We start from the raw sequence: 26,480 nt of genomic DNA on the forward strand, positions 1-26,480 counted from the left end.
GGGATATTTTTGTCCCATTGTGCAGATGAGGCACTACCGTATACTCTATTAGCTTTGATGTCCATGGAGCTGGAGAGAATGTAAGTGGTCCCCGGTGAGGTCACTGTTCCAGAAAAGACCACTGGCCTCTCTTCTATGCAACAAAATGATGGTGGCATCCGGTCAGGGAAGGAAATAGCCTCCCACTGAGATACCCTCTCTAACTCTCAGTATGTTCCTGTTGCACATTCTGCCCACTTCCTTCGAACAAAATAGCGACAGAAATTGATAAAACTGAGTGGCAACTATATGCCAGACACTGTACAAGGTGCTCTATTGCATGATCCAAATTTGTTCTTCCAAATATCTCAGCAGTTGACTCTTATTACTGTTTCCATTTTACCCTTTAGGAATCCAAGTCTCAGAAAGGTTGTGTAAATCGTCACCATCTTAGGGAGAGGAAGATAGGATATTTAGCCTCAGGGACTCCAGACCCAGGGATCTCAATCACTACAACATTGTATTTGCCTTTTAGGGATCGATTTTTCCCACTGGCTATAAAACCTGGTTATATATACTGGAATCACTTGGACAGTTGTTTGTTTTTTAAAAAAAATTTTAACATTTATTTATTTTTGAGAGAGAGAGAGACAGAGTATGAGCAGGGGAGGGGCAGAGAGAGAGGGAGACACAGAATTCGAAGCAGGCTCCAGGCTCTGAGCTGTCAGCACAGAGTGGGGCTCGAACTCACAAACCGCGAGATCATGACCTGAGCCGAAGACGGACGCTTTACCGACTGAGCCACCCAGGCGCCCCATGTTTGTTTGTTTTTTAAATAACAGCAAGCTGACTTTAATCTAGACCACTTACATCAGAATCTTCCAGTCTGAGGCCTGGGCATCAATGTTTTTTAAGATTACAGCTGGATGGGGTGCCTGGGTGGCCCAGTTGGTTAAGCGTCTGACTCTTGATTTGGGCTCAGGTCGTGATCTCATGCCTCATGAGATCGAACCTCACACCAGGCTCTGTGCTTGGGATTCTCTCTCTCTCTCTCTCTCTCTCTCTGCCCCTTCCCTGCTTTCTTTCTCTCTCCCTTTCAAAATAAACATTAAAAAAAAAAAAAAGAATCCAGGTGATCTAGAGGGAAAACAATACTATAAATCAATGTTATCAGTTCATCCTGGAGACTGGATTTAGACATTTGTGTATCCCCAGTGTCCAGCACTGTGTCTGACATGTGAAGAAAAACCTTATAAAATGTATCTATGATTTATTGCACCGTAGGAACCAATTAGACAGGAACCAATCATTTATAAACAAACATTTGTTAAGTGTCTAGTGTAAGCAAGGCACTGTCCTGGGGAATAAGGATATAAATTAAGCATTTCCAGATACATGATTCTAATAAGATATTGCCAGTCAGTTCTTCTACAGCGCGGTGAGCAGCAGGAAAAGAGAGTCTATTTCCCTGTAAAAAGAAAAAGTACCTAAATTCTAAGTAAAGCTCCTGTGTGGACTGGGATAGTCAGGATTCTAAACACTGACGAAGTAAAAATTAGATGTTTACTACACTTATATCAATTTGCTTACTTTCCAGCAGATTTTGCTTTCTTTGCAATATCTAAATAGACATCGATGTCGAGTTAATAGAAGGCAAATTACGCACATGGTGTTGAGGTGGAGGCAAAGATCACGTGGGCAGACAGGAAGGCACGTCTGATAAAGAACGGAGTGTTTTGGGCAAGGAAGTATTGTGGTGGTCTTAAAACCTGGCGGCATTCAAAGTGAACCACTACTCCAACGTCTCCCTCTCGGAAAAATAATAGAAGAATCTAGACTCGCATTGAGGAGTCGTGGGGTTGAGTCTTGCGCTCTCTGCTTACTAGCTCGAAGCCTTAGGTAATGCACTTCATTTCAGGTTCTCTGGCTGTGAAATGGAGTTAATATTCCCCAGGAAACAGGATTATTATGAAGCTTTCACAGTGTAATTATAGATGAACGCCTTAGAACGGATTGTGTTAACATAAGGCGTTGGGTCAGTAAAGGCCAAATCCCTAGTGCAGGTTTTCCCCCTTATTTGGATCCCTGAGAGTGGTGGTTATTCCTGGAAGCCTCTCAGCTGGGAGAGACGTTCTCTCCATGCAGCTTCCCTCTGTTCACACCCCTCCCTCCATCCTCAGCTATTCAGGCTGCAGGGACTAAGAGAACGTATAGCTGGGTGATCTTTCGCAGCCGAGCTCCCTCCCTGGATTGTGCGCTGTCCGTTGGCCTCTCACTGATTTGGGGGTCACCACTAGAAGTCTTGCTCCTTTTGTTGGACCCCCCAGAGAAAACCCAGGCACGTCATTCTCCTGAGAAGTCTTCAGTGAGTCCTTGTTCTCAGCGTGAAATTCTAACTCCTGAGTTTGGCAAACCTTCCCTCTCCTGGCCCTGCTTATCTTCTCTAGCCTCGTTATGTCCCGACCTCCTCCTATTATCTATGCTGCTGTCTTAAGGGACCACATGCAGCTGTCCCCACACAGCGATTGGGAGCCAAAACTTTAGAATCTCTTGGCCTGGATCCCACCGTGTGCTAGCTCTGCGTGGGTGCGGGCAGGATCGCTGACACTTTTGTGTCTCAGCTTCCTCCTCCATAAAATGGGGATACGGATTGTACCCAGCTCTTTTTTTTTTAACGTTTATTTATTTTTGAGACAGAGAGAGACAGAGCATGAACGGGGGAGGGGCAGAGAGAGAGGGAGACACAGAATCCGAAACAGGCTCCAGGCTCTGAGCTGTCAGCCCAGAGCCCGATGCAGGGCTCAGACTCGTGGACCTTGAGATCATGACCTGAGCTGAAGTGGGACGCCCAACCAACTGAGCCACCCAGGTGCCCCGGACTGTACCCAACTCTTAAAGTGTGATGACACTCATCTAACTCGTCCTAAGATAGTACGCAAAGACCACTTAAGTACACTGTATAATATTTAATCATTCATAAACATTACTACCATTGTTATTACTAATTTTATTATTGTTCCTGCCCTTACAACCCTCTTCTTCCTCTTTCCCTTTAAAATAATAGAATCAAGGGCTCCCATTTATCACAAGGCTATGAATTTCAAGGTACTGCCCCCAGGAATTTTAAACATAGAGTTTTTATGTTTCACTTATCACAAGAACTCTAATATGGCCCTCACTTTACAGACGTTAACAACTGAGGCTCAGAAAGGTCAAATGATTTCAGCCTGCTTCATCTGAATCGTGTTTTTACTTCATTAATTCCCACTTGATTTGGGGATTTGGCTAATTCTTCACCCCCTCCTGGTGCCTTTCCTTGGCTTCCTAAGACTAGCGGCGGTGTCCCTCTGTGCTCCCCGCCAGAGTCACAGTATCTATGATAGCAGATTTTAACTGCTGCATTCAGGGGCGCCTGGGTGGCTCAGTGGGTTAAGCATTCGACTTCGGCTCAGGTCATGATCTCGCGGTCCGCGGGTTCTAGCCCCGCGTCGGGCTCTGTGCTGACCGCCTGGAGCCTGTTTCCGATTCTGTGTCTCCCTCTCTCTCTGCCCCTCCCCCGTCCATGCTCTGTCTCTCTCTGTCTCAAAAATAAATCAACGTTAAAAAAAAAAAAATTCAACTGCTGCATTCAGATGTTTTGTCCACTAGATGGGAGTCTTTTGAGAAAAAGAGTCTTCTGTGTTCATGCCCATGCACCTGGTAGAGTGCCAGATTCAATGAAAGAGCAAGCGCAGAATAAAGCAATGAGACAACCCTTAGGGCCCGAGGAGAGGAATAGGAATTTGTGAGTAGCCGATGCTGCCCTGAAATCAAAAGGAAGCTTTAGCTGACTTGACACAGCAAGGGCCACCAGCCAGATGCCCCTGGGCTGGGCCCGAGGGCCTGCCGTTGACATCTGGGATCAGGAACGTATATCACAGTGATCGCAACACATCTTCGGTCTTCACAGCCCATCTCCTCTGAAACATATCCGAAGCCCTTTACACATTTGCAGGGGACTGACAAGCACAAAGCGTGCCCGTCCGCGTACAGGTTACCTCATATACATTTCACCTCCTGCAATCCTCACGGTAACAATTTAAGGCGAACTTTATTATCCCAGGCTTGCCAATGAAGAAAATCTCTAAGATTTGACTAAGGTCAGAGACACCGGATTCGCACACAGCTCTGCAGGATTCCACAGAGCCGGCTTCTCCCAGGATGTGGCTGGAGGTCCTCTGGCCTCCTCCTCTGGCCGTGTGACAGGTTGTTCCCAAGAGCCAAAATGCCAAAGCACCTGGTGTGTTAGTTAACAAGTCAATGGTACCTGAACACTGGGATTCTCAGGGGAAAAAAATTACATAACAGTGTGTGTGTCAAAAGTAGAAGGAAAAAAGGTGGAAACAAACCAAATGCCCATCAACAGATAAATGGGCATACAAAAATATTATCCAGCCATAAAAAGGAATGGAGTGCTGATACATATTACAACATGGATGAATCTTAAAAACATTATGCCAGGGGCGCCTGGGTGGCTCAGTCAGTTAAGCGGCCGACTTCAGCTCAGGTCATGATCTCGCGGTCCGTGAGTTCGAGCCCCGCGTCGGGCTCTGTACTGACAGCTCAGAGCCTGGAGCCTGTTTCAGATTCTGTGTCTCCCTCTCTCTGACCCTCCCCCGTTCATGCTCTGTCTCTGTCTCAAAAATAAATAAACGTTAAAAAAAAAAAAAACTTTAAAAAACAAACAAACAAACAAAAAAACATTATGCTAAGTGAAGGAAGCCGGCCACATAAGACCACATACTGTATGATTCTATTTATACAAAATTTCAGAACAGATAATTCGAGAACCAGAATGCAGATTAGTGGGGCCACAGCAGGGAACCGGAAGAAATGAGGAGTAACTGTTTAATATATAGGGTTTCCTTTTGGAGTGATGAAAATGTCCTTGAACTAGGCAGAGGTGGGACACCTGGGTGGCTCAGTCGGTTAAATGTCCAACTCTTGGTCGTAATCTCTTGGTCGTGGGTTCGAGCCCCACATCAGGTTCCACACTGACAGCAGGGAACCTACTTGGTATTCTCTCTCTCTGCCCATCCCCTGCTCATTCTCTCTCTCTCAAAATAAATTAAAATAAAAGAAAACTTTAAAAAAAGAAAGAACTAAATAGAGGTGATGGTTGCACAAAATTATGAATGTACTCCCCCCTACCCATGATGGTATGGCCTGGGAGGAATCTCTCTCAAATCTCCCTCCTGCTATTTGACCTTAGGTGCATTTCGCCTAGAGGGCAAGCATCTGGAATCAGGGCCTCAGTGTCTCCTTACGAGGCCCACAGATCAGCCAATGAATGTATTTGGCGAGTGAGGCCAGTCTGCAAGTGAAGGTATCAGAGCCTAAACCCAAGGACAAGCTACTTTCTATGGTTGTGGACACGCTGTAGGGGATGGTTTGCCTATATTCCGTCTGTGTCTATCATGGCAACTAAGATATCTTCTTCGTTTTGAAAAGAAAGGAGACAATGTATAACTTCTGAATAGGGAGTTCTCTGGTGAGGAAGGTCTTCAGAAGTGATTTCAAAGCATAGGAAAGCCCTCCACGGTGGAGTCTGCTGAATGTCCCCACATAGATACTTAGCTTCTCAAGCAGAGACCAGTCCCTTTCAGACTAGAGGTGGCCAAATCTCACGCCAATGGAAGGCGAGTAGAAGCAAAGTGTACAACTTTGGCATCACTTGCTTAAGAGGAAATCCCACAGCCTGGTCATCTGCTTTGTGTCTTTCGGCTGGCTGCACGTGGAGGTGGAACTCAGCTTCAACCCTGCAGTCAGTAACACGCTCTTTGGACGAGGGCAGCGCCCCCACTAGCCTGGGCATCTGGATGGCTTCTCAGTAGACCCTGCCCATCCCGTACTTTTATATGACACAGAAATTAACAACTATCTTCACTCCGATGAATATAGCCCCACTCCGAACACCCAGCTCAAACAGCCCGAAGTTACGCTTTAAAATCTTTCATCCTTCGCCATAAAAACTTCTCTGTTGAGATGTCAGTGCTGTACCTTAAGGATTATCCTAATGAAATAGTACTCATCAATTGTGTCTTCAAACAAGTGAGTTTAAAGGATTCTTTCTGGAGGAGAATGAAGAACATAACACAAGTCTCCCATTCCGTCAGAACGTACCCTTTCCCCCAAGAAAGACAGTAGTTTCATCCAGTTAATGCTCTCTGCTCGAATCCGGTAACTTCTGGGTGACGCGGCCACTCCTCAGTGGGCGTGGCTTCCCGTAGCCTGATCTGATATACAACGCGCTACTCTTCATTGGACAGACAACAGTAGAGCTGTATTCCGATCCTTTTTTTTTTTTTTTTTTTTTTTTGCATAGTGCAGAAGGTGGACAAGTCTATAAGAGCTTGGATTTTATTAGCATAATCAGTTTAATAATAGAGTTTGTAGCAGAGTGATGTGATCGGTAGCAAGTCCTTGACCCTTTCTAATACATAGGAAGAGGGAGATTTCCCAGAGTCCTTTGCAGTTAGGTTGGCAAGTGCCGGTCAAATATGAGTGAGCGACGAGTGTCACTTCTGTGTCGAGGTGTGAGCACTAGATATGCTTGCTCTTCCCTTTCTGCATCAAAGGTCATTTGTGAAAGATGATGGCAATATATCATGAAAGGTCCTTGGATCCTTGAGTCGCTATTTGGAGGATAACTTCCCAGAGAAAGTGTCCAACCCACATTATGTGAGTAAAAAATACACTTTTAATGTTAAACCATTGGATTTCCAAGTCTGTGTATTCCCAAAGTTTATCCTAATTATCTTGACTAACATAGCATCTCGTGTGGAATTCAGATATATGGGCAAATGTTCACATATGATGGCTGTCTACAAATCAAACAATAGATGAGTTGAGACATACGGTCTTCAAAACATTTTTATGTAAAACTTTCATATTTCTCTATCATTATATTTTACCCTCAGTGGACACATTCAGTGTTTCCTTAAAATCTTACGTTTCAAATTATCTGTGTACCATTTTGAGTATTCCCTTTAATATCTCAGCAACTGTCAGGGCACCTGAGTGGCTCAGTGGGTGAAGCGTCTGACTTTGGCTCAGGTCATGATCTCGTGGTTGGTGGGTTCAAACCCCATGTTGGACTCTGTGCTGACAGCTCGGAACCTAGAGTCTGCTTCAGATTCTGTATCTCCCTCTCTCTCTGCCCCTCCTCTCTCTCAAAAATAAATAAATATTTAAAAAATTTTTTAAATAAGAAATCAGGAACGGTCTTTCAAAAGTATCTTTCAAAAGCATATTTTCAAAAAGTATGTACAGTGCGAATTCTCAAACCTTAAAAACATTACTTGTTATCTTAACAAAACTCTTGCTATGGGCAAGCAAAAAACCTTCAGTGTTTTTCAGAGTAATAGTCCTATGAGATTATCCCTTCAGTAGTTTTAACCGATCACAATGATTTATGTCTTTAATTCATCGATCCATAATTGAAACACTTTATTCAAACATCATCTAGACTAGTTTTTATCTCCCAACGTACTACACATCTATGTCTACTTTCAGTATTTTCTGAAAATGGACATTTTTATTTTTATTTCATTTGATTGAACAGTCCCCAGCATTCATATGAAGGGAGGTTGATGGGGGCTGGGTCTGTTGTCCAGAATAGCTACCATGACTTTTCTATGTGGCTTGGGCTTTCTCAGTCTTAGGAGTGAGCCTTCTAAGAGAATGGAAGGAAGCCATATCACTTTTATGACCAAAATGTCACTTGTACAGTAGCCACAAGCAACCGGGATGCTTAAGGAAGGAGCTTAGAACCCATCATTCAATAGGAGTGTCACAGTAAGATTGTAAGAAGAACATGGGGGATTGGGGATAATGCACCCATTCTGGGACAGCACAACCTACCACAGTTCCATAGTTTGTAGCCTTGCAGAGTTAAGAAAGCCAACTGCTACCCTACTTCAAACAGAAGGCGTTATAAGTACAGGCTTAGGAGAGAAAATCAGTGCTACTTTCATAAAAGAGCAGAAAGCTTCTGGTGTGATCGAATTTGCCATTTTCTCAAATTTCCTCACAGCAGGAGCCATCTGAAAAGGTAGCACAGAAGCCAGTGGGGAAAAGGTCAGAATTGTCACATGTAAAAAGCATGTCTTCATAAGATCTTTGGCTGTTGTTTCTGATGTGTGGAAATGACTGGAAGCAAACAGACAGCAGGCTTGCAAAATCTAGAGAGAATAAAGTGGTCAAAGGTGCCTTAAACCTGGCCTGTAAAAGCTTTTAGGTGCTAGAATAATCTCAGTGCACTCAAACTGCCACCAAAATAAATGGGTTTCAAAAGCTGGGCAAACTCCTAGAAGTGCATCCATTATAATCCTCACCTCGGAGAGGAAAGATCGAGGTCCACAGAGGACAATGCACAAGGAAGATTCTCCCAGAAAGCAGACTCGGGAGTTGCCAGCTTGTGTAACCAATGAGCTTCCCCTGTGCTAAGGCCCAGAGTCCTCACCACGTCTGCCAGGCAGAATTTGATGATAGCTATGGACCGGTGACCACCACATGTTTCCCATGGTCCCCTTTCCTGAATGGTAGTTTTTGTTTATTGCGTTTACCTGTTCCTTCTCCACTGCTGCATATTGAGTGGTTAGAGGCAGATGACATCTTTCTTCCTGCCTGGAATGTGGTCACTCTATTGGGAAGAAAAGAGCCACCAAGTGTGACAGCCATGAGAAGCAGAAAGACAAAAGGAGTTTGAACCCTGGGGGGTTATTAAAGCCATGCATATACGCTGCATTCTCAACTCCTGAACTTCTTATTAGGTAAGGAAAAGTTACATTCCTTTTTTAGCTATTGTTTTTAATCTCTGTTACTCGTAGTCTAATGTAATTAATGCAATCCTGACTGGCTCAGTATTGTGTTCTTGTAGTCAAGTCCTGTACTATTAAAATACCATATTTTATTGACTCAACCCTAAGACTCACCCTGATTTTATGTACCAAAAAGAAAAGAATAGAAGAAAAATATTCTGTCCGTCAGAAATATAAGATGATATTGATTGTAAGACACATACCTATTGCAATGGTGTTAAATACGACTCAGTTAAATACATTGTGTAGAGTTAGAGCTTGATCCATTTGCTTAAAAATAAAATAGTCCTGCATTTGGCATAAGCATAGAACATCTTGGAAACACAAAAAGTCATTAATGATGATTACCTTTGGGAAGTAGAAAGATATAGGGTAGGAAAGTTAATTTTTGCATTTTCCTTTCTATAGTTCTGAGATGTAGTATTTTTAGGAGTCATCTAAGCCACCACTAAGAGGGTGAATATTTAATTTCATCCACCACTGTTACCCCAAGTCCTAGTCCTATCGTTTCATAGATACTCAATGGAAACCAATTTGACAATAAATTTCATATCTAAAAAAAATAGACACTCAAATATATGTTGATCGGGTGAATGATTTTTTTTAAATAAGTCAGTGTCATTGAAAAAGTAAATGAAGAAATTGCTATAGCATGAGTGTCAGTGTTCCCCCCAAATTCATATATTAAATCCTAGCCACCAATGTGATGGTGTTAGGAGGTGGAGTCTTTGGAGGTGATGAGGTCATGAGTGTGGAGCCCTTCTAGAAGAGATCCCACAGCGCTCCCTAGTCCCTGCTGCCATGTGAAGATACAGTAAGAAGTCTGCAAGCTGACCAGGTGCCAGCACCCTGAAACCGGACTTCCAACCTCCAGAACGGTGAGAAATAAATGTCTGTTGTTCATAAGCCACCAACCGTGCGGTACTTTGTTATGGCGGCCTGAACAGACCAAGACAGAAATTGTCTGCTTTCTCCTCATTAGTCTACAAGTTCCTCTGCGATTAGGGCTGTGCCATATTTCTCATTGAATCCCTAGTGCTTTGTGCAACGCCTGGTCCATATTAGGAACAGGGTAAATATTTGGGGAATTAAAAAAATGTTTTGCAGAGACATTTAAGCTCATTCTGTGGAGGGTGCCATTGCGATGTGGGGCAGAGCCGTGATTTAATCAGACTCTCAGGAAAAGCATTCTTTTGGTGGCAACTGTTGGAGATGGAAGAAGCAAGGGTAGAGTCAGGAAAGTGAGTCACGCCAACAGATGAGGTCGCGTGAGGGCTTCTGTCCAGGCTGACACGGGGAACAAGAGATGGAACTTTACATTTTCCTTTCACTTTGAATATTTCAAAACTCAGCATCACACTTATCACAAAAGGCAGTATCCCTCTCTATTCCTCCCAACCCAGTGAGTTGGGTAGACGCAAAAAGTACAGCCTCAAAACATTAAGCCAGCTTCCTTCAGCCACCCCATGCTCAGTCACAGAGCCGGGCTAGAACTCATAAGTTTGCTTCTAATGCTCTGGTTTCACTAGACTCTGCTGATTCCTTTTCTAGGAAACCTTCTCTCTGGCCCTCTTCCCCCACCACCTCACCACAACATAGAGAAAAAGTCGAGAACTACGAATCTATAGTTGGGAAGGAGAATGCTAAAAAATATTCTTTTTTGGAGATCCTTCATCAAGAAACACGGGAACCACAATTCTATAATCATATATTGATTGTAACTGGACCGCTCCTTAGAAATATGTTTTCGAGGCCAGAAGCACTAAGCTAGCCCACAGTGTTGGAGACTTTAATCCCTGGTATTTTGATGCCCTATTTCTTTACAGCTTGATTTCAGTTAATGCCTTTCTCTCTTTTATTTTCCCTTTCACCACCTACAGATATGGAATATGTCCCAGCATAGTTTCCTTCACCAACTGTCAAGCTATAGAGGAAGGTATTCCATTAAGGGGTTATAACTATAGTCAAGAGTAGCAAAAAACAGGAAGAATAGGAAAGTGGAGAACAGCCCCAAGTAATAGGGGTTACCTGGACCAACAGTGGTTAATGACCATGATGTTCATTGCAATAAATAAGCTAGGAAAGGCTGTTTCACAGTGTTCTTTTTTTGTTTGTTTGTTTTTAATGTCTATGTATTTATTTTGAGGGAGAGAGAGGGAGAGCAAGAGATAGAGAGCAAACAAGGCAGTGAAGGGGCAGAGAGAGGGGGAAAGAGAGAGAATCCCAAGCAGCTCTGCACTGTCAGCACAGAGTCCCATGCAGGACTCAATCCCACGAACTGTGAGATCATGACCTGAGCCAAAATCAAGAATTGTATGCTTAACTGACTGAGCCACTCAGGTGCTCCCACTGTGTTCTTTAAGATACAGAGGGGTGCCTGGGTGGCTCAGTTGGTTGAGCCTTTGACTCTTGATTTTGACTCAGGTCATGATCCCAGGGTCATGGGATTGAGCCTAGCATCGGGCTCCAAGCTGAGTGTGGAGCCTGCTTAAGTCTCTCTCTCCCTCTCCCTTTGCCCCTCTCCCCCTTTGCTCAAGCTCTCTCTCTCTCTCACAAAAAAAAAAAAAAAAAAAAAAAAAAAAGATATAGAGACCATAATTCCAAAAGGCCTAATATACATGCAATATTAGTAATACATGCAAAATTAGTAATTGCAAAAGCCATTGAATAACATATTGAAGTTTGAGAGTATTTTAGGTCATTCCTTACTCATAAAGTGTCTATCACTTTACAGATGTGTTTAGTGACAAAAAAATTCATAAGCTAATCCCAGCAATGAAATATTCTCTACTTCAGAAAAGTTTAAAATAAGCACAATCATGCATTCAGAGGATATTACAGGTATTTCAAACTCTTAAGGCTTTACTAAATGAAACAGTTATAAAAAGTACTATTCTCTTGAAGCATAGACATTGACTTCTAAACTTTCTTTGCGATTTTTTAATTTGTTAAGCCAGAATCACAAAATAACAGACATCTGCTTGGTTCTGTCATTTCCATGGGTTTCCCATACCTGTTCCCTGAAGTATGCTTTTGTGTCTAAACAGGTCATAGTAAACTTGTACAGGGCTCTTCCGTTTAAAAAAAAAAAAAAAGAAACAACAAGTTCCAAATGGAGTCATTGGCTCCCCAGGACAGCAAACCAAGAACTACAGTTTCAAGAATATTTCAGGAATGTGATCCTTTAACAGTCAATCTCGAAATTTCCTGATCAGTGCTAGAAGCAATCTGCATGGTAAACAAACAAACAAAAAACACAACCAACTCTGTCAAATGAAATAATCACCTTGAAATCACCACCGTGAACTATTGTCAGAATGGCTAGTCTTAAAAAGACAAGAAATAACAAGTGTTGGGGAAGATGTGGGGAGAAGAAACCATCACACCCTGCTGTTGGGAATGTAAACTAATGCAGTCCCTGTCGAAAACAGTATGGAGGTTCCTCATAAAAGTTAAAAATAAAGCCACCATACGATCCAGTAATTCCACTCCTGGATATTTACCTGAAGAAAACTCTAATTCGAAGAGATATATGCACCCCTGTTTATTGCAGCATCATTTGCAATAGCCAAGATATGGAAGCAGCCCCAATGTCCATCAAGAGACGAATTGGTAAAGATGTGTATAATGGAATATTACCAAATCACACACACAAAAATGAGATCTTGCCATCTGTGACAACATAGATGGACCTAGAGGGTACTGTGCTGGGTGAGATAAGTCAGAGAAAGATGAATACCACAGGACTCCGCTTATATGTGGAACCTAGAAGACAAATGAATAAACAAACAAACAAAAAGCAGAACCTGACCCACAAATACTGAGAACAAACTGATGGTTGTGGGAAGCGAGAGGGAGGGGATAAAGGGGAGAGGAAGGCACATTCTTCCAGACATGGAATGAATACATCACGGGGATTAAAGGCACAGCAGAGGGAATATGGTCAATAGTATTCTAGCAGGTTGTTTGGTGGCAGGTGGTAACTACACCTGTGATGTGCATAGCAGATCGCATAGACTTATTGAAAAACTATGTCGTATACCTGAAATTAATGTAGCATTCTGTGTCAAATGTGTCCCACTTAAACAAACAAACAAACAAACAAACAAACCCTGCCTTTCCTTTCCCTGCCAAAAGAAGATGCAGCAAATCTTTCTTTTCTTTTGCTAATCAGCTTCCTTGCTCCAACCTCTTTCCTGTAAAAACCTTTCACCTTGTACAATTCCTCGCAGCACCTCTCTACTTGCTGGACAGCAAGCTTCCTAATTCATGAATTGCTCAAGGAAGCCAATTAGATCTTCAAAATTGCTGGTTGAATTTTGTTTTATTTTTAACACCCCCTAAGAGCCAAGCACTTTATATGTGTTATTTCATCTTTATATCGGCCTTCTGAAGGTAAGGAATTTTTTATTCCTTTTTTTTTAACGTTTATTTATTTTTGAGACAGAGATAGACAGAGCATGAACGGGGGTGGGGGTGGGGGGTCAGAGAGAGAGGGAGACACAGAATCTGAAACAGGCTCCAGGCTCTAAGCTGTCAGCACAGAGCCTGACACGGGGCTCGAACTCACGGACCGTGAGATTGTGACCTGAGCCGAAGTCGGACACTTAACCAACTGAGCCACCCAGGCGCCCCTATTCCTTTTTTATAGATAAAGAAACCAAGGCACACAGACAGTAGTTTGCCCAAGGATACATAACCAGTAAGCAAAGTTCAAATATTCAAACCCAAACTTTCTGACTGTCACCTACCCAACTTTTGACTGTTAAGCTCTGCTATTTCCAATCGTTTTAGGCTCATGACATGAGGGCATCACACTTTGGTTACAGTATCTTACATTCATCTAAAGATCCTAATTATTATAAACCTTAATGTGGTGTCTAAATGGTGTCTCTCAATTCGATGGGGACCTCCAAATGTGGGGCAACCATCAGGTGGATGCCAGTGGCACGGGAGGTGAAAGAATTCACCAGAGGCAGAACAAAGGAGATAGAAGTTTATGGAATACACCACAGGGGGGCGTCGCAGGACAGCAGAGGAGAGGCAGTCTGCCAGGAGGCAGAGGGTGGGGGCCGCTTTTCAAGGAGGGAAAGTGAGGAGGTATGGTGACTACAGAATTTCCCTTTTTGGGTAAGCATGCCTAGCTGCAAGTCGCCCGCTGGTCAACTAGAGCCTATGGATATTTCAGGGTGAGTTGCCCGAAGGGCCTGTCTGTATTCAGCCAGGTGGTCACCAGGCCCTTTCTGTATCCCATCGCTCGAGCCTGTTTGCCTAAAAGCGGCCTCCACACTTTACACATCTGTCACCTTCACAACACAGTTATTTGTTGTAGCAAGGATCTACAGTAAAACCTTGGTTCGTGAGCATAATTCGCTCCGGAAACATGCTTGTAACTCAGAGCTTTGTAACTATCAAAGCGAATTTCAAGAATTATTGGCTCAGTTTCGGTCATGTGACTTTTGGCATGCCGCACTACTCATATGGCAAGATATCGCTCATTTATCAAGTCAAAATTTGTTAGAAACGTTTGCTCATCTTGGGGAACACTCGCTGACAAGTTACTTGCAATGCAAGGTTTTACTGTATTGCTACTTAAAATTTTAAAAATTACCTTTCTTATGACCTGGTCGCAGACTAAGGTACCTTTAGGTATATGGAGCAGAAGTGAGCCCAGTGAGCCAGAAGGACACCCAGCTTCTTTTCCAAAGCCAAGCCTGGGTACACACACTCCCTACAATTCTTTCATCTGCACTGAGTTAGTAGTAAGTTCATGAAGTTCACGATCTACTAGAGAGGCGATATTAGACATATAAATGTACAAATTAGCATACGATTATAAAATGTATGCTGTAAAAGGAAATATAACAGGTGCTGAGATCATGTCCTAAAAGGACCCAATATAAAATGGGGATTTGAGAGGTTTCTTTATGCACAGACGGATTCTATAGGAATGTAGTATCTGGAAGAGTTGGGGATCATCCAGGCAGAGGGGACATCATGTATGAAGGCACAGAGGCAGCATCAGTTGTCATTAAAATAGGGGAGTCACTTAGGAAACAATGGATTTCACTGGACACTGTTTTATATTAACACTGAAACCCTGGTTAACTATCCCACAGAGAAAGCTCCCCGGTGACTCAGAGGCTGGGAGTTGGCCTGGGAGCGGGGGGCAGAAGGGTGCAGCCAGGAAGCTTGGAGGGCCATGGGGGGGAGGTGAGATGTGCGGAGGCCTGGGGCCAACTTCATTCTGCTTGCCTATTTGTGTGTTCAGCTGGGCTCTGGGCTGGATCTCTGGAGGGAGATGGGCTTGTGGTCCGGGGAGGCATGAAGTTCTGCCTTAGACGAAAGGGTGCTAGCCGTGTGACTCTTTTCTACCCCTGTGATGTGCCGAAGCGATGGAGACTGGGCTGTGTTACAGATAGATCATTTTTGGGTTGTTGTTAGAACAGACAAATGAAAACACAGAGAAAACAGAGTCCAAGTTAACGTAGTTTATTTCTGCATTGTGAATGCTGAGAAATGTGTCATGCAAACAAAAAGTACCGATCAATTGCAGGTTAACGGCTCTTGAGGTAAAATAAGGCACTGGAGGAGCAAGTTTCCATGACTCAGTAACAAAAGTGAACAGAGCCAACGAGGATTTCTTGTTTAATTCTCTTCCAACTCTACAGACGTAATTCTGCTTTCACCTTCATGACACCTTCATGTGGTTTTAGCAGGGGATAAACCTCCTCTTCTAAGAATCTCTGCACCTGTTGGGATGCACGACCCGTAAAAGAAGGATCCAGTAGATGGTCCGACTGGGAGTGAATGGGACTGAAAGAGGCATCATCCTGGCTTCGCTCTATGAGGTCATTGTCACCCGCTTCCTTCCTGCTTGACCGCAGCAGCTGCCTGTTAGGAAAGCACTCTTATTATCTCGTGGCAATCCTGGAAGCTAGCCCCAACTTTCACCATGGCCGTGATGACGTTCTCCGTGGCCATGAAAGGCAGCTCTTGCTGAACGCACTACTCAATTACTTCGGGGTATACCGCCAATCCTTCAGAAATGTTCCGCAGCGTATTCAGTGTAACATCCGCAGCGAGAAGTGCCTCAGCCAAACAGATACATAGATCGACACTGTCATCCACTGTGCCCTCAAACCAATGCACAGATGCTGCAGCACCGCTCTGAGCACACAGGGTTCCGCTTGTGTGGCATTGCACTTGGGTCAGTCTGCTGTCTCTCAGAGGGTTCCTTCATCTCCCTGAGGTGTGCCGGGAGTCATATGTCCGTACAAATCTTATGCGTGAATGCCCCCAACCTAGCCAGCACCTGAATAGCCACTTTTCGTATGTAGGTCTGATATGGTTTGAAGTGTTGAGGCTCGGAGCCGACAGCCAAGAAGGAATTCTGGAGGCATCTTTGTTGCAGAAAAAAGTGGTTTTATTAAAGGACGGGGACAGGACCCATGGGCAGAAAGAGCTGCATTGTAAGTGTAAGGAGTGACTGATTATATATGAATTTTCTATCCTATGGAGGGGAGGATGACATCAGGGTCCCAAGAAGTTGAATCTACAGGTTTCTGGAAGTTTGCTATGGATAAAATTGCTTTTTACCTTAGGGGTGCCTAGGTGGCTCAGTCATTAAGCGTCTGACTTCAGCTCAGGTCATGATCTCACTGTTTGTGAGTTCGAGCCCTGCATCGGGCTCCGTGCTGACAGCTCGGAGCCTGGAGCCTGCTTCAGATTCTGTGTCTCCCTCTCTCTCAGCCCCTCCCCTGCTTGCTCGCTCTCTCTCTCTCTCTTAAAAATAAATGAACATTAAAAAAGTTTTTTTGATTGCCTTTTACCTTGTAATCATTAAGATAGTTATAAACTGATGGAGACTCTGTCCTGCATGACTGGGTTCTCTATCAGTGAACCATTAGTTTTTTCCCTTTCCTTGGTTCTTGGGCAGCCAGGAGTGCCCGAGGGATGTCACACTCATCCCACCTGACCTGGGAGGTTCCTCCCCTCCCCCAGGTGGTTGTTAGCTTGTTCTTTGACCTCAGCTTGCCTCGGTTTCCCCACATCATTCGCCACCCTAAACAATTTTAACTTCTAAATCTTTAAGGTTGCTGAGAGTAGAAGGTCTTGTCTTCTGTAACTTCTTCCTGCTGAATAGGGGCGTGGGGATGTCCCTAACTATGGGTCAACACTGTCAGTGGGGGGCTTTTGTAAGTAGGAGTTATGAAAGGAGAAGCAGCGAGTCCAAGGGGGGCCACATGTGTGGAGTGGAAAGGATCACCTGCAGCTTGAAGTTATGGCGGGGAAGGAGTCTTGGCACCAAGTGGTGAGTTATTAAGAAAGCAACACACTACGATGAGTGTGGCTATAAGAATGAGAAGTCCAGGGGCGCCCGGGTGGCTCAGTCGGTTGAGCGTCTGACCTCGGCTCAGGTCATGATCTCACAGTTCGTGGGTTCGAGCTCCGCATCGGGCTCTGTGCTGACCTCTTGCTCAGAGCCTGGAGCCTGCTTCCGATTCTGTGTCTCCTTCTCTCTCTCCCCCTCCCCCGCTCACGCTTTGTCTCACTCTGTTTCTCAAAAATAAATAAATGTGAAAAAAAAAAAAAGAATGAGAAGTCCAATGAAAAGATCCCTAATTGTTGACCATAACCCTCCCCAGGCCAGAAACGTAACCAATCATTGAAAGAGAGAGGAGGATTTTGGGGTGGCTTAGTCAGTTAAGCGTCCGACTCTCAATGTCAGCTCAGGTCATGATCTCACGGTTCGTGAGTTCAAGCCCCACATGGGGCTCTGCCCTCGCACCACTGACAGTGTGAAGCCTGTGTGGGATTCTCTCTCTCCCTCTCTCTCTGCCCCTACCCCACTTAAAAAATAAATTTTTTAAAAAACGAGAGAGAAGGACTTTGTAGAGCCCCAATTTGGATATTCACATTTTTTAGTAACCCTGTGACATTTCTGTGATAACCTGGGTTGTGGACACAGAATTCTGTTTTAACAATGGCCTATGTGCCACCTTGTGTTGTGATTAGAGCATCTGAAGCCACTCTATTTTGTAGAACTGCTTTGCTCATCTGTGCAACTTCAGTATTGAGTAAGGAGATACTGTTCTGTGAATCACTGAGTGCCTTTATGGTGTATTTACTAAGGACTTCCATGTGCCGAATTATACTTTCTAACCCTACAGATGGAGAAAAATGGATGCCAAATGATCATACCATTGAAAACCAGATCATGTCCATCTTTGTTGTTTTAAGTTTTTTTAATGTTTTTATTTATTTTTGAGAGAGAGAAACAGAGACAGAGGGCAAGCGGGAGAGGGGCAGAGAGAGAGGGAGACACAGATCCTGAAGCAGGCTCCAGGCTCTGAGCTGTCAGCACAGAGCCCAACGTGGGCGGGGCTCGAACCCACAAACCACAAGATCGTGACCTGAGCTGAAGTCGGACACTTAACCAACTGAGCCACTCGGGTGCCCCCACCTTTGTTTTAAATTGGGAAGATTGGTCAGGGTAGTGATGGTTTTGTTAATGTGCCCATGAATCCAGGCAAAACTTAGGGTGCAACAACCTATCCATTCCGGAGGAAGCCATGGCCATAGGTTAGTCCCACATAACCAGTGGGTTCTGTTTGGAGCTGGCTGTCTGATTCCAGGTCGCCTTATCCAATCAGTAGCAAACTTGTCAGTAGCTTGGAGCACAATGGTTTGGGAACTTGTTTCTAATGATAGCCATCCTAAACGCCCAGATGTTGGCTATTTTCCCAGGTATCATATGTATGATTTCTTTGTCCCCAGCATAAAAGTGCCTTTTGACTGAGCTGTCCAGTCGTGGGTGTGAGCCATAAATATACATCCCAAATTTGATATATGCCATTCTCAGCATAGTGATAAGTAGGGTTTCATAACTATGGCACTTGTTGGCAGGCAGCAATTTGTGGGTTTGTAAAATCAGTTAAGATTTTAATAGTTTGAGGGCATGAAAAAGTCTGGTTATGTCCTGGTAAATTCCATATCCTATCGATCATGGGCCAGGAAGAAACATCCTAATTAGTGATAGGTTTATCACAAGACATTGCATCATTATATATCATCACTGAAATATAAGAATAGAGAGAGAGCCAATCTGTGCCTTGTAAAGGGAATACCCACCAGGGTAACCCAGATGTACTTGACATGGGCAAAACTCCACATAGGCAACTAGCTCTTTGATTTTGTAGTTTAGCATCATGTTGTGCCTATTGTAGAAAGGAATTGTCAGCCAAGATAGGTGGACAGAAATCAAAGAGGAAATATACAACCTTCATCATCATTTGAAGAGGAGTTTGAGATCTTCTACAGGTTCTCAGAGTCGAAGGTACATTTGTTTGCTCATGGGTCTCCTGTGAAGGAGGTACAGGTTTTATTCTAGATATATGAGCCTGTGAAGTGCCCCTCTAATTTTACTGCAGGGGGAGTACATAATATGACCCGATATGGACCTTTCCATTTTAGATTTAAGTCTCCGGCTGTATTTGACTTCCAATTCTTTCAATCAACTATATCTCCAGGACTTACATGGGTGGACTTTCAGTTGTAGTTAAATCAGGTTTGGGGAGCATGTGATCAGTACACTCATTAAGTAATTTGTGAATTAAACTAGCCTCAAGTGAAAAATTTAACAAAGCATTACAATCTTCATCTAATAACAGATCCACTGGAAGAAATGGCTTTCCATAAAATAACTCAAAAGGGTTGAGTCCTAGAGGTTGTTTTGAAGCAGTTCTTGCTCTGAGAAGTCCTATTGGTAAAAGAGTAACCCAATTTTCCTGGGTCTCTAAGACTAAGTTTAGTAAGGTGTCATTTTAAATTCTTGTTTTTTACGTTTATTTATTTATTTTTGAGAGACAGAGAGAGACAGAGCCCAAGCGGGGAGATGGGCAGAGAGAGAAGGAGACACAGAATCTGAAGCAGGCTCCAGGCTCCCAGCTGTCAGCACAGAGCCCGGTGCGGGGCTTGAACTCACAAAACGCGAGATCATGACTTGAGCTGAAGTCGGACACTCAACCAACTGAGCCACCCAGGCACCCCAGTAAGGTGTCATTTTAAAGTATGGTTAGCTTTTTCTACCTTCCCAGAGAATTGTGGACGCCAGACTGAACACAGAAAATACTTAGTTTTTAAAACTTGCGCTCTTTGTTGAGTTGTTTCTGCAGTAAAAGAGGGACCATTGTCACTTTGAAGGGATCGTGGAAGGCCAAATGTGGGAATAATTTCTCACAACAAAACTTTGGTTACTTCTGTGGTTCTTTCGGTTTTTTGGTTTCACATGGAAAGGCCTCCATCCATCCTGTGAAGGTATCAATAAACACTAGTAGAAACTTACAGCCTTTGCAAGGAGGCATTTGTGTGAAATCAGGCTTCCAGTCCTCTCCTGGGTATGATCCAAATCTTTGGACTGGTTTAAAAGTGGGGGAGGGCGGACGGTGCCTTCTGGATTTACCTGCACACAAACAATACAGGATTGGCAGAACTGCTTTACTGAGGCTGTGAAGTTTACTCCATCAAATATATTTTTAATTAAATGTTTTAAAGCATTTTTGCCCAAATGAATAGCCTGGTGTTTATAAACCCTGTGTTACCTTCCGTCGATTATTCTTGGGTATGAAGATTTTTCACTCTTGTGCATTTTTTGAATATCCTTGTGCCTGGGCTATATGAATTTCTTGGCCTGAATAGACTGGAGCTATGGACTTTATTGGAGTTAAGACTGGTATAAGATCAAATATTTGTTTATCCCATGCTGCCTGCTTGGCATGATGGTCTGCTGAATTGTTTCTTTTAGATTTTAGATCATGTCCTTTGGATATCCTTTGAGGTGAATTACAGGTACCTCCTTAGGTAGGTATACAGCCTCAAGAGGAGTAATAATTTCAGGCCCATATTTGATTGGGGAATTATGCCTTGAAAATAGTCCTCTTTCCTTCCAGACTTCTCCATGGGTATGCAGCATCAGAAAAACATATTTGAAGTCAGTATAAATATTAATTAGGCCTTTTTGCCAATCGAGGAGCATGGATAAGAGCTATCAATTCAGTCTTTTGAGCAGAAGTATTTATTGGAAGGGATTTTGCCTCAATGGTCTTAATTAGACTAACTATAGCATATCCAGCTTTTCTCTCTCCCTCATCCATGAAGCTACTGCCATCAGTAAACTAATTATCATCTGCATTTTCAATAGAGGAATCTTTTAAATCTGATCTGCTAGAATAAACAAGATTGATAATCTGAGCAGTCATGTTCCAACATAGAAGTACAATGGACAGGCCCAGGCATAAGGGTAGCTGGGTTTAAAATTTGACAGGTTTTTTTGTTGTTTTCTTTAATTTTTTTTTATCGTTTATTTATTATTGAGAGGCACGAAGCATGAGCAGGGGAGGGACCAAGAGATGGAGAGACACAGAATCTGAAACAGGCTCCATGCTCTGAGCTGTCAGCACAGAGCCCGACGCGGGGCTCAAACTCACAAACTGTGAGATCATGACCTGAGCCGAAGTCAGACGCTCACCCAACTGAGCCACCCAAGTGCCCCAAAATTTGACAGGTTTTAAGTATTATTTCATGTATCTAAAAGCATAGCCTGGAATTTAGTAAGTCGGCCTCCCATTATCTATTGGTGGCCTTTGGTTTCTAAGACACTCTGGACGGGATGTGGAGTTATCACAGTCAGCGACTGTCCCACACTAAGTTCTGAGGCTCCTTCTACCAGGAGGGCTGTTGTAGCCACTGCTCAGAGACAAGTTGGCCACCCTTGAGCTACATTATCAAGTGACTTTGAAAAATAGCCCACTGGTCTTGTTTCATTTCCTAATTTCTGGGTAAGAACCCCCAAAGCTTGTCCCTGTTTTTCTGCTGCGTATAAAGTGAAAGATTTTTCTAAATTTGGTAAAGCCAAAGCTGGGGCTGATGAAAGCCTAGCTTTTATTGTTTGAAAGGCCATCCGCTGAGCGTTAGTCCAGAGTAAAGATTCCTCATCAGGGCCCTTAACTGAATCATGCAGTGGTTTGGCCAAGAGCCCAAATCCAGGAATCCATAGGTGGCAAAAACCTGCCATGCCTAGGAAAGTACAGAGTTGTTTTTTCGTAGCTGGGGTTCCAAGATCTAATACAGCCTTTTTCTCTGTCCATAGACAGGGTCCTGGTGTTAGTTCATATTCCAAATATCATACTTTCTGTTTCAATATTTCTACCTTTTTAGGGGAGATTCAATACCCTCTGTCTGCCAAGAAATTAAATAAAAATATAGAATTGTTATCAGACATTTTTTCTGTGGGACTACAGATTAGAATATCATCCACATATTGTACTACAGTCCCTTGAGTCAGGGAGATATCATGGAGGTCTTTAGTAAGCACAGCCCCAAAGAAGTGAGGACTGTCTCTAAATCCCAGAGGCAAGACTGGCCAAGTTAATCGAGCAGCCCGTGGGCTTGAAGGTGAGGCCCATTCAAGGGCAAATAGTGGCTGCATTTCGTCACTGAGAGGGAACCAAAAGAAGGCATCTCCTAAGTCCAGTACTGTAAGCCAGTTGGTGTCACCAGGGACCTGGGTGAGAATAGTATATGGGGGTGCCTGGGGGGTTCAGTCGGTTGACTGTTGATTTCGGCTCAGGTCATGATCTCACGCTTCATAAGATCGAGCCCCACATGGGGTTCTGCGCTGACGGTGCAGAGCCTGCTTGGGATTCTCTTTCTACCTTTCTCTCTGTCCCTTCCCTCCCTGTCTCTGAAAATAAATCAATAAACATTAAAAAAAGAATAGTGTATGGACTCGGCACTATGGGATGAACAGGCACTATTGCTTCATTTATAGCTAAATCATATACCGTTTGATAGTCTTCATTTGCCTTTTTTACTGGCAAAATTGGAGTGTTAGAAGGAGAGTGACAAGGCTTTGACCGTGTTTAAAAAATTTGTCTATAAGTGGTTGTGACTTGGCCTTGGCCTCAAGTTTTAAAGGGTATTGTTTTCTATGCGGTACAGTGGTTGGGACCTTTAAAGTCACTTTAATTGGTTGGGCTCTCAGAGCCCATCCTGGAACATCATAATCCCAAACCTGTAGATTTACTTCCTTCCAGATATTAGAAGGGATATCAGGGTAAGGTTTTAACTCTCCAGGTGTTAAAGACAACGAGCTGTCTCCTTATTTAGTAACTGCTTCCCAGTTTATATGTTAAATCTCATCCCAGTTATGGAGTGGGACAAGATGGAAGGACTAAAAAAACACGAGCAGCCAGCTGACTTTTATATTTATAGGTTAAAGACATTGCTTGATGGCACATTTTAGTTTTCCCCTCTATGCCAACAACTTTTTGGTTAGAAAGACAAGTAGGGCCAGTGTGCTGAAAAAGAACAGAATAAGTGGCTCCTGTATCAATAAGAAAATTGACAAACTTACCTCCCACATCCAGGGCAACCCAGGGCTCAGTCATCTAGATGTCAAAGGGAGCCGGACCAGCCTCAGGGCCCTGTCATGCCAGTTTCTCTGGTTTTAACTCTTGGGCAGGGTGGTGAGTGCTTGACCTTCTCTCTCTGGACACAAGGACAGTCTCTCATCCAATGTCTTTGTTTTTACAAGCAGGGCATGACGCAGGGGGAGAGCCCTTGTTGGGACAATCTCTGCTCCAATATCCTATCTGCCCATGTCTGAAACATGGGATCTTATCTGACCTGTCATCTGGAGTCAGCCCTTAGCAAGGACTTCTGGCTAGTCTGGTGTTGTGGGAAGCTCGAGATAGCAGCAGCCAATATTTGAGCTGATTATCACACCCTGTAACTTAGCCCTCTGGTCCTTTTCTGGTATTAATGCCATGTCACTATTATTGAAAACTCCGAAAGCCACCTCCAAGAGGTGCTGAGTGGGAATTTGAGGGTCTAAAGTCATTTTTGTTAACTTCCAGCGGATGTAAAGTGCCCACTGATTTATAAAATGCATGTTTAAAATAGTCATTCCTTCAGGTATAGTTGGGTCCAGATTTGTATATTTAGGATTAGCGTTCTATTAAGCAACACTGAAATAGAGCAGGATTTTAATCAACTCTTTGGGTGACTTCCTGATTTTTGTTAAAATTTACAGGTTTAGTAAATCCTTTTTTCATTCCTTCTGTCAAATCATACGATCTTGTCTTTCCCTTTCCTGACTATCCTGATAGTTCCAATGTGATTCAGTATTTGGGACAGCAGCTCTCTCCACAGATAATGTTCCCTGTCTCTTGTTGTCTGTTCATCAGCGAACTCTTGATCTCCTGCCCAGATGCAGTTCTTTTCCTCAAGGATTCAACAAAGGGTTAATATGATATCTACATATCCAGGTCATATCCTACATGATAGATATTTGTTGAAAGTCTTCAATAAACGGAGAGTATTTTCAGAATATCATCCTCATTGTTGTCTTATCTGAGCCAGGTCTGCCATGGAGACATGGACTGTCATTGTGCCCATTTCTCCATTGGCAACTTCCCGAAAAGGGCGGATTCCAAATTTAGGCGGAGGTCCTGGAAGACAGGGAGTCCCACTCCAACTAAGTTCCAGCTGGGCTGGGAGCAGAGAGGTCTTGGTTTTATAAGGAGAAGGCATAGCAACAGAGCCAGTATCTTCTTTGTCTGGACTGACTGGTGATTCCTCCACTAAGCCCAGCTTTATTAGGAGGAATGGGCCTATATAGACATCATCATCCAATATGTCCAGAGGGACTTTATTAACCTGGTTGGTGGCTAGAAAAATTCTTCAAGAGGACCTCAGGTCTGGATCCTGATTTAGGGACATGAAGGCCTGAGCATAGGGTACCACAGTCCATTTGCCCTGCTTCTTGCAGAAGACATCTGATAGATCGTATTGAAGCTTAATGTCCTGTTAATGGGCCATTTTTCCTCTTCTCCTAAGGAGTACTGAGACCAGGAAATGTTACAGAAGAAGATCAGTTTTTCTTTTTTCCTTAGATCTTGCAATCCAAATTGATTCCAGTGGTTTAAAAGGCATCCCAAGGAAGAATCCTTGGGGGCTGAAGAAGAAGCTCCTATGCTCCTAGAAAAGTAGAGAAGGTCCATTACCAAGAAAATCCCCCCTGCCTCCCAGGTAGCGTCCCACGAAGGATATGTAAGAGGTTTCTGGTGTCAAAGTGACCTGAAATCAAATGAAATTGCTATGATCACCTCCTGCCATTAAAGGCCCTGGAGGAGGGAGGCTAACATCCCCTCACTTCCCCATTGCATTCTAGACCGCGAAATGGGTGCCAAAATATGGACCAAGATACCATACCATGCCTTGAAGGCCATGCCATAAAAGACCATGCCTTAGTTTACCTTGAAGAACCCGCTGTTTTTAACCTTATGGGAAACACTAGAAAAGTTTTACAAGGGGAAATTACCCAATTTTGTAGTTTAAGTAGTTAGTAGAGGACACTGACAGAGAACAGTAAAGATTGAAATCCATCATGGTCTAGGGGCACCTGGGTGGCTCAGTCAGTTAAGAAATCCATCATGGTCTAAATGACATTCCAGCACATGTAGTCTTTACAGCCAACTTCCCTAGGAAAGGGTCCCCAGTTGGGCTTTAATTCAATCAAGTACTGGTTTCCACCAGCTCTGAGTGGAGGTCTCTAGGCTAGAAACAGTTAGACCAGAGATATAAAGGGGATCACATTAGACCAATGAGGAGGAAACCTCACACAGGAGTCTTAAGATCAGTAGCCATGCTAGTCACTTAGTTGACGGTCCCGTGTCTAAATAGACAACTTTGGATAAGGACAGGAATAAAGAGAGGGCATCAAGTTTGTGGCTCTTACTACCATTCTGGCCAAGGTACTAGCTTCCAGCCAAAAAGCGGGCTACTTTTTAGAGTGGCCACAGGCTGGAGGATTGCAGCCTGAGCAATCAACATGGAAGTGTTCAAATAAGACCATACTCATTGACAAGCCCATGAAATGAAAGTAAAGGGAGAGAAGAGGAAGTACTCACCACATGTGAGTGCACCAAGGCTCAGAGTCCAGATGAAAAGACTCAGAGCCACATGTTGGACACCAAAACTATGTAATTTATAGTGTTGGGGTTCGGATCCCACAGCCAGGAAAGAATTCTTGAGACATCTTTCGTACAAAAAAGGTGGCTTCATAAAAGCCTGAGGACAGGACCCATGGGCAGAAAGAGCTGCATTACAAGTGTAAGAAGAAACTGATTATATTTAGAATTTTCTATCCTATGGGGGCAGGGTGACATCAAGGTCCCAGGAAATTGAATCTATAGGTTTCTGGAAGTTTGGCTGTTGATGAAATTGCTTTTTTCCTTGTAAACCATTAAGACATTTGGAAACCCATGGAGACTCGTGTCCTGCATGACTGTGACCTCTATCAGTTAACCATTGGTTTTTCCCTTTCCTTTGCTCCTGGGCAGCCAGGAGTGCCTGAGGGATGTCACACATATCCCACCTGGGACAACTGTTAGCTTGTGCTTTGCCCTCGACTTGCCTTTGTTGCCCACATCAGGTTGACGGTATGGTGATGAAAACCCTCTTAAATCCTTCCTTTTCCGACACCATCTTGTCAAGCTGCTGTATCCTCTGGTCACCTCCCTCGAAGAGCTGCAGGAAGCTAGCCTGAACACGGGTGGTGCCCTTCATGCCCCAGAG

At 43.7% G+C, this 26,480-nt stretch overlaps 1 long non-coding RNA gene and 1 pseudogene across 1 annotated transcript; one reads left to right on the forward strand and one right to left on the reverse strand.

The window, feature by feature from the left end:
• The first annotated feature begins 8,171 nt into the window (after window positions 1-8,171).
• LOC131495754 (uncharacterized) lies at window positions 8,172-11,124 on the forward strand. Its single transcript, XR_009254096.1, has 3 exons — window positions 8,172-8,792; window positions 9,557-9,718; window positions 10,392-11,124. It is a non-coding gene; the product is annotated as an uncharacterized LOC131495754 (long non-coding RNA).
• A 3,889-nt stretch (window positions 11,125-15,013) lies between these two features.
• Window positions 15,014-16,257, reverse strand: LOC131495533 (adenylosuccinate lyase-like; annotated as a pseudogene).
• Between the last annotated feature and the right edge of the window lie 10,223 nt (window positions 16,258-26,480).

This window comes from Neofelis nebulosa, chromosome 15 (genome assembly GCF_028018385.1).
Source record: "Neofelis nebulosa isolate mNeoNeb1 chromosome 15, mNeoNeb1.pri, whole genome shotgun sequence".
NCBI lineage: Eukaryota > Metazoa > Chordata > Mammalia > Carnivora > Felidae > Neofelis > Neofelis nebulosa.